Consider the following 8,185-nt stretch of genomic DNA (forward strand, 5'->3'; position numbering starts at 1 on the left):
ACTTTCAAAAGTTTCGAATTCACTCACTTTCAGACAATCAATCAAATAATCAGTCAAATCTATCTATTTGTTTATAACATTCCAAAATTTAGAATTTTGGGATGTTACAGTGACCTTTTGTTGCACTGCACAAAACACTTTTGTTTTAAGAGTGTTTTGTGCAGTTCAACCAAAATGTCACACCGACAACGTTGCTTGATTGCTTGATCTTAGTGGAACTGCACAAGAGGAGATCTTACTTCCTATCCGTTAAGGCGAATTTGGTTCAGATCTTGTTCTTGTGAGTTGTTTGAATTCCGCATCATGAGAAGTCAGTACTAGCCTTCTTTTACATGATTATGCAGTGTGCATTCATATGTTGTGCTACTTGTACGATAATGTTGCTTGATTTTAGTGAACTGCACAAATGGAGACAAGACTTCCGATCTGTATGTGCACCGTAATATCCCATTGAGGTAAGATAAGGATATTTCACAACTGTTGGCCTGTATTTTGCCACTTTCATCAGAAAATTAAGTTTAGTACTATACTTGTGCTCCCTAATTGACATGCCAAATCTTACATTGAAGGCGAAGCTTGTTTGTTATTGAACCAAGTGATGAAGGGGAAGAACAAGGGGAAGAAAAACAAAAATCAACTCCCGATGTTGTCATGAAAAAGTGGTATTGTGCTTGAGAAGTGCTTCATCTGTGCTATTTTAAATATTTCCTTTCCTTTTTTGAGCAAACAGTGATGCTAGAATTTAGTAGTCCTCTTCTCTTTGCACAACATGATCATCTTCCTCTGAAGAAGAATATGGAGTACGTGAAGTGACTAGTTCCGATTATGCCAGGATGAAGAAGCCATGTCTATCTTATCATCAGAAGGAGCAGTTGAAGGATAGTTACATTACTCCCCACGAGACCAAACTAACTTCAGCTCAGAAGGACTGACAAAATTTCCATTTTTTTGCTGTGATGCGCGAGTACAATGTTGTTCTAGGATTCTTTCTGGTGAGTTCCATTTTTCTAAAAGTGTGCTCTACATGGACCATGTATGTGCCTGTTGAAACTGTCAATTCATAGTACAGTTTGCTCTATACTAATCACTTTTTGTATTTGTGCAAACAGGGGTGCTCAGCTTGATTTCAATGGGAACTACACAAAATGTTCACGAATACATCGAATCATTCATTTCCACCACAAGAAAGGAGGTGCCGATAAGTTCAAGGCGTTGCAACATATAAGGGCGAAATCATACAAGCTACGTGCGAATTTGGTTGATTTTGGTGGAACTGCACAAAAAGAACAGCTGGTTTATTTCGCACGAGGTGCCATGTCAATGTACGAACTGATGGCAAACCCTGCCCATTCCACAATCGTAGGCATTTGATATTTTGGAATGGGACAACCTTGTCAAATTTTGCTCATTGATTTTAGCAAGACATGCATTTGATATTTTCGAATGGGACGCCCTTGCTGTCAGCAACGTCGATCAATTTTTTCTTTATTCTTTAGTTGTGAAGTAAATATTGCCTCTGGCATGTGAGTCGCTGAGATGCATAATCATCGATTATTTTGAATGCTCTCTATGAATTCCCAGGCCTGTGTGTTTGATTGCAATGTACATAAATGCTAAAAACCTGTTCAAACTCTTTGTACTCCTTATGTTCCTTTTTACTTCACACATTGTGAAAGTGCATACTTTTTTGTATAAGATTGGTCAAAGTAGACATACTTTGACTACAGACAAAACTTGTATGCAGACTAGAAAGGACCGGAGGGAGTACATGTGAAACTGCTACAAACGAGGTGATCACCCTGGGAATAAGGCTAGTACATATTGTTTTGCATCTTCAACCAATGCGAGTGATATAGGAATTCGAACTAATCGAAATAAATTCATTCATACACGGTTGGATTTCATATAAACATGCCAGATTTCATTACATTTCATACATTCTTCAACTAAAAAGGGGTGCGCTGGAGGTATAATTAATTAACCGAAGCTACCCACATGTGTCCCACTGAGCCGAACAGAAGCTTCAGTGACTTAACTGCAGGTGCAGTTGCGTAACTGGCATGTGGCCTGTTGGGCCCACGTGTCAGTCAACCAACTGCACCAGCAGTTAAGTAGAAGAAGCGTTATTCTCCAGCAGAACTCCTCGACTCCACGTCGCCGCCAAGAAGCTAACCGACCATCAATGGTCAACCCGCCTAGCTTGGCTTCAACAGGAGGGTAGCAGCGGTGGCCTTACTTGGACCTGAGCGGTGGCGACCTACCGTGTTCTACTCTTCCTTGTTTTCTGAGTGGCGCGGCCTCGTTGGCAGCGGGGCGGGGCCTCGGTGGAGCTGGAGATGTCCTCTGTCTCGTTGCCGGCGGGCGGCGCCTCAGCAGAGCGGTGGAAATCCTGCCCCGCGTTGCCGGCAGGGTGGGGCCTCGGCTGAGCTGGCGATGTCCTCTGCCTCGTTGTTGGTGAGGCGGGGCCTCGGCGAAGCCGGCGGTGTCCTCTGCCTCGTTGTTGGTGCCGCGGGGCCTCGGCGGAGCAGGGCCTCGTCGACGCCAGCAGAGCGGGGACTCGCCGGAGCCGGCATTGTCCTCTGCCTCGTCCTCGGTCCCGCCAAACAGCGCCTCGCCCGCTTCATCGCCCTCTTTGCTAGCCTCTTTGTAGGCGGCCGCAGCCTCCGCCACCCACATGCGCTCCCGCCAGCGCTCGAGGCGGCCCTTGCGGGTGGAGCGGTTTGAGTCGAGCAGCGCCTCCTTCTCCGCCCACTCCGCGGCGATCTGCTCCTCCGCCTGCAGATGCTCCTACAGGAGATGGTGGTTGTAGGCGGCGTCGGCCTGCGCGTCCTGGAACTGCTCCTGATGCATCTACCTCACATTGTCCATATATTGGGCACGGGCCTCGCCGATGGTCATGGTGTAATGCACCGGCCAGGATGGCGCGGAGGAGGGGGTTGGCGCCGAATCGTCGACTACCATGTTCTCCATTGGGATGTCATCGTCCTTCGGCTACCTGCCGGCCAACCGATCGGCAGCAATGGTTGCCATCTCCTTGTGGTCCATCGTCTGCTCGTCCCGAAGAGCGCTGGAGCGTGAGGAAGCCATGGTGGGCAGTAGTGGTGTGGACAGGAGAAAGGGAACGGATGCGGATGACTGCGGCTATGGCCGGCGCAGCAGTTTATATAGCAATGGTGGGCCGGCGAAGGGACGGACGTGTGGCGCCGGAGTAGCCGCCTCGGCAACCGTGTATCATTAATGTGGGCAGCAGATGGATGGACGGATGACACTTGTGTCGTTTGAAGGTGGAGCAATCACCTGCACCGGGAAGCGGGGCGGGCGGCGCTGACTGTTTTGGGCGGAAAGCGCACGCGGGCGAGGAGATGACTTTACTTGGAGAGGATGACAATGGGGACCCACCAGGTCCATAGACTACGTACACAAGTGCCTCCTTATTATATATATATGTGTGTGTGTGTGTATGTGTGTGTGTATAAAACTATACTCCCTCCATCTAGGTGAATAAGTCGTATTAGAAGGTGCATCACGACCTAGGTGCAATCAGATTGGTGGAAAAGAAGAATATTTCTCTCTTCTAAACACAACATTTAATCACAGCAGTTAAGAGGATGCCTTATTAGCTACCCATGCAGGCCATCGTAATTCATAGCATGCAAAGCGCTTTTATTTTTTGCCTAATAACTGCATGGACGTGCTGCATGTATTGGTCCTTGCCCGAGCAAAAAAAGGGAGAAAATGGGTTTCCACGGGAGACAACGAGGCAGAGGTGGAAGCGCTCACTGGAGTTATTTATTTTGCTTCCCCCTGGTTTCCTGACATCACGGTCCCACACCATTGTCAACCTATGTAGTACTAGTCAATAAATGAGAGAATTGCACAAGAAGCGGCCGACAGCTGGGACCAAGCAGCTCGAGCAGTATTTGTATTTTTGAGGTGTGAGCACTGCAGAGTTTTTTGATGTTTAGCCCAGATATTAATGTTTCTCCTCTGAACAACAATGAAAACATCATTGCAGGTATTAACTGGGCGGGCTGTGGCCCGTCTAGCCCAGGCTAGATATCCAGCCTAGATATTAAATTTTTTTCAAGCGAAAAATGGCTAGCCCAGCTATACTTTTTTTAGGAATACCCAGGCAAGGTCAAGTTGTTATTCTCCGCCCCGCTGGGCTGCAAATCTTTCCTAGGAGGGATGCATTAGTCTTAACAAGAAAATGGGCTTTAAGAAATAATAAATGGGATGTAATTATAAAAACTGGGCAGTAACTATAAAAAATGCACCAAACACGTGATTACTTTATAAAATATTATTTTTGGATATTGAAAATTTTAATTTCATTAATTGTTGCAAGCGCAATGTTTCGTTGGATTTTTACGTAATATAAATTTATATTGAAATTGTACTTAATCTGACTAGAAATTTTGGGATAAAAATATTTCGAATCCCATTAAAATGTGGGAAATTTTATTGAATTCTGTTTTGAACGGTTGGTTGAAATGGGTTGTACTTTTAACAAACTGTAAATGGGCTGTAGTAAATTCCATTAGAATTCAAAAATGGGCTACACATTCTTACAAATCTCAAATGGGCTATAAGTTCTCTACCACACACTTCTGGCCTTACTAAGTTGACGCGTCCCCTAAAAAAACAGAGTTGACACGTATGCAAGCCTTTGTCAACTTATAGTCAACACACGGTTCTAGCAGCAGTGGCCGTTGGATGTCCATCCAACGGATGCCGTGCTTCTTCTTCAATCCCGGATATTCTAGCTTCACCCGCCCAAAAAATGATTCCTCCCCCTGACATCTGGGGCGCACCATTTTGGAAGCTGACCTGTGGGCCTACTAAGTTGACGTACCAAGGGCTTTGTCAACTTAGTCAATATAAACGATTCTAGCTGCAGTGACCGTACGATGTCCATCCAACGGCCGTAGTGCTTCTTCAACCTCTGGTCTTCTTGCTCTAGCTGCCCAAAGGAGCACCGGTTGTGCCGCCTGCTCCTGCCTCCCGTGGCCGGCTGTGCTGCCATGGAGGCCTCACCGCCCCCTACTATTCCCACCGCTGGCCAGGCCCTGCGGCGACGGCAGCCTCACACTGCAGCCGAACGAGTGAACCCTCATACTCCTCTCCACGTGGGCATCCACTGCCACATCTTCACCGGCTCCGTGTCGTCCCCTTCCTAGGCCTCGCCATTGTCCACCGCACTGGTGCTCTCGGCGCGGCGTGGTCAACATGGAAGGAGCGACTTCCGTTGGACGTGGACTGTACGTGGAGAGGCTGACAGCTGGGTCCACGGCGGCAGCAAGGAAGTGCCTCCTTATTACGTGGAAAATAATGATTCCTCCACCTGACAACAGGGACCCACCGGACGGGCCACCAGTATTTTGTGAAAAAAATCGTTTCCCCCTGACTGCTGGGACCCACCGGACGGGCCACCGTATTTCGCGAAAAAACGTTCCCCCCGCTGTCAGCTCGGACCCACCGGAAGTGCCTCCTTATTACGCACAAAAAAATGAATACTCCCCAGGCTAGCTGGGACCCACCTTGTTGGGAGGCTGACTTGTGGGCCTACTAAGTTGACGGGGACGAAGGGCTTTGTCAAATTAGTCAATATGAATGATTCTAGCTCCAGTGACCGTACGATGTCCATCCAACGGCCGTAGTGCTTCTTCAACCTCTGGTCTTCTTGCTCCAGCCGCCCAAAGCAGCGCCGGTCGTGCCGCATACTCCTGCCTCCCATGGCCGGCTGTGCTGCCGCAGAGGCCTCATCGCCCCTACTATTCCCACCGCTGGCCAGGCCCTGTGGCGATGGCAGCCTCACACCGCAGCCAAACCAGTGAACCCTCATAGTCCTCTCCGTGCGGGCTTCCACTACCGCGTCGTCCCCTTCCTAGGCCTCGTCGTCGTCCACCGCCGTGGTGCTCTCCGTGCGGCGTGGTGAACATGGTCAAGGAACGACTTCCATCGGAAGAGTACTGTACGTGGAGAGGCTGACAGCTGGGTCCACAGCCACAATACAGTTTTTTTGTGATTTGCCAAGTAAGTCGCTTTGTCAGGCCTGTTGGGCTGCAAATCTTTCAAGACGAGGAGAGCTTTCATTCGGCTGGCGGAGAAAATGGCCCATTAGTAATAAGAAATGGGCTGTACATTTTTAAAACACATCAAACCGGCAATTAGTTTCAAATATCTTTTTTTTCATTTCAAGATTTTAAATTACATTAATTTGTATGCGTGGAGAATTTGTTGGATTTTATATTGATATACATTTATTATTAAAGTCAGTTTGAATGTGAGTCGAAATTTCGGGATTGAAAACAGTTCGGACCGCACCGAAATATGCAAAATTTCGTATAATTTTTTAACCGTTGCCACAATATGGGTTGTAATGCTAACAAAAAGAATATGGGCTCCAAAAAAACCTTAATAATTAGCAAATGGGCTGTAAATTATTAGAAATAATGGCAGATGGGTTGTATGTTGTTTTCCACAGATTTGAGGCTTTCCTAAAAAAGGTTGACGCACAAGTACTGACTGTTGGATGTCCATCCAACGGCCGTCGTGCTTCTTCAATCTCCGCTCTTCCTACTCCAGCCGCTCAAACAAGGGCCGGCGGGACTGCCTGCTCCCTCCTCCTCGTGGCCGGCTGTGCTGCCGCGCAGGCCTCACTGCCCGACCATACTCCCATCGCTAGCCTAGCCATCCCTCTACTCACCCGCACCTGCTGTTATTCTCCGGCGACGGCAGACGAACCACTAAACCCTCGTATAATCGTACTCCCCTCCGTGCGGGAAACAACTGTCGAGTCTTCCCTGCATCCGTGTCGTCCCCTTCCTAGGCCTCGCCGTCGTCCACCGCCCTGGTGCTCTCGGCGCGGCGTGGTCAACGTGGTCAAGGAATGACTTCCATCGGACATGGACTGTATGTGGAGAGGCCGACAGCTGGGTCCACGGCCGCAGCAAGGAAGTGCCTCCTTATTACGCAGAAAATAATGATTCCTCCACCTGATAGCTCGAACCCACCGGACGGGCCACTGTATTTCGCGAAAAAAACGTTTTCCCCTAACTGCTGGAACCCACCAGCTACATCTTCGCACGCAAGGAAGTGCGTCTGGGCAAAAAAATGATTCGCCTCCTGACTGCTGGGACCCACCAGGTACATCTTCGCAGGCAAGGAAGTGCCTGACAGTCGGGACCCACCTGGTCGAAGCGTACGTAGCGTTGTCATTCTGGTCGTGAACGTGTACATACATACTGGTCGATGTAGAGGCGCACACGTGTCGTAGTAGAGGCGCGCACGTGTCGTAGTAGAGGCGCGCACATAGCATGTACACGTACGTACAGCGGCAAGGGTGCAAGAAAGAAAATACGGCCATGTATGTGTACATATGGGCGGGGTCTCGAACGCCTACTCGCGCATACGTACGGCCAGGGCTCGTGTACATTGCTGGGTCGGAATGGAGAAACAGCGTCATCGTCGTGTTCATGGGGAGGCAACGGAATGCGTCGTGTTCATGGGGTGGCAACGGAATGCATCATGTTCATCGGGAGGGCTTGGACGGAACAGGCGATGGAAACGAGGCCTCGCATACTGCAGAACGGAGGAAACGGCCTTGTGTTCGACCGGGCACGTTCGAAACGGGATCCTATTCATCGGGAGGGGTCTGGCGTACCGCAAAACGAAGGAAACGGACCTCCTACGGTCGAAATGGGGGTCCTGTTGATCGGGAGGGGTGTGGCGTACCGCAAAATGGATGAACAGACTTGTGTTGGAGCGCTACGGTCGAAGGGTCCTGTTCATCGGGAGGGGTGTGGCGTACCGCAAAATGGGACTCCACAGGATACTCTTCATCTCCACCGTCGACCCCCTCCAGCCTCCACGAGCTACTGTTCATCCACCGTCGACCTCCTCCAGCCTCCACCTGTGGCTGTTCATCCATGGGCTCCTGTTCATGCAGCCTCCACCGCGCGCTACTCCACCGGCTACTGTTCAACCAGCCCTCTCCACGGGCTCCTGTTCAACCACCACTCCACGGGCTACTGTTCATCCTGCCCTCCACCGTCTACTGTTCATCCAGCCCTCCACGGGGTGGACCTGTTCATCCAGCCCTCCACAGGGGTCCTGTTCATCCAGCCCCAACCGGCTCGATCGATCGGGGTCCTATTCATCCAGAGGCAACACCACGGGGTCT

The sequence above is a fragment of the Triticum aestivum genome, chromosome 3A (assembly GCF_018294505.1).
Source record: "Triticum aestivum cultivar Chinese Spring chromosome 3A, IWGSC CS RefSeq v2.1, whole genome shotgun sequence".
Classification (NCBI taxonomy): domain Eukaryota; kingdom Viridiplantae; phylum Streptophyta; class Magnoliopsida; order Poales; family Poaceae; genus Triticum; species Triticum aestivum.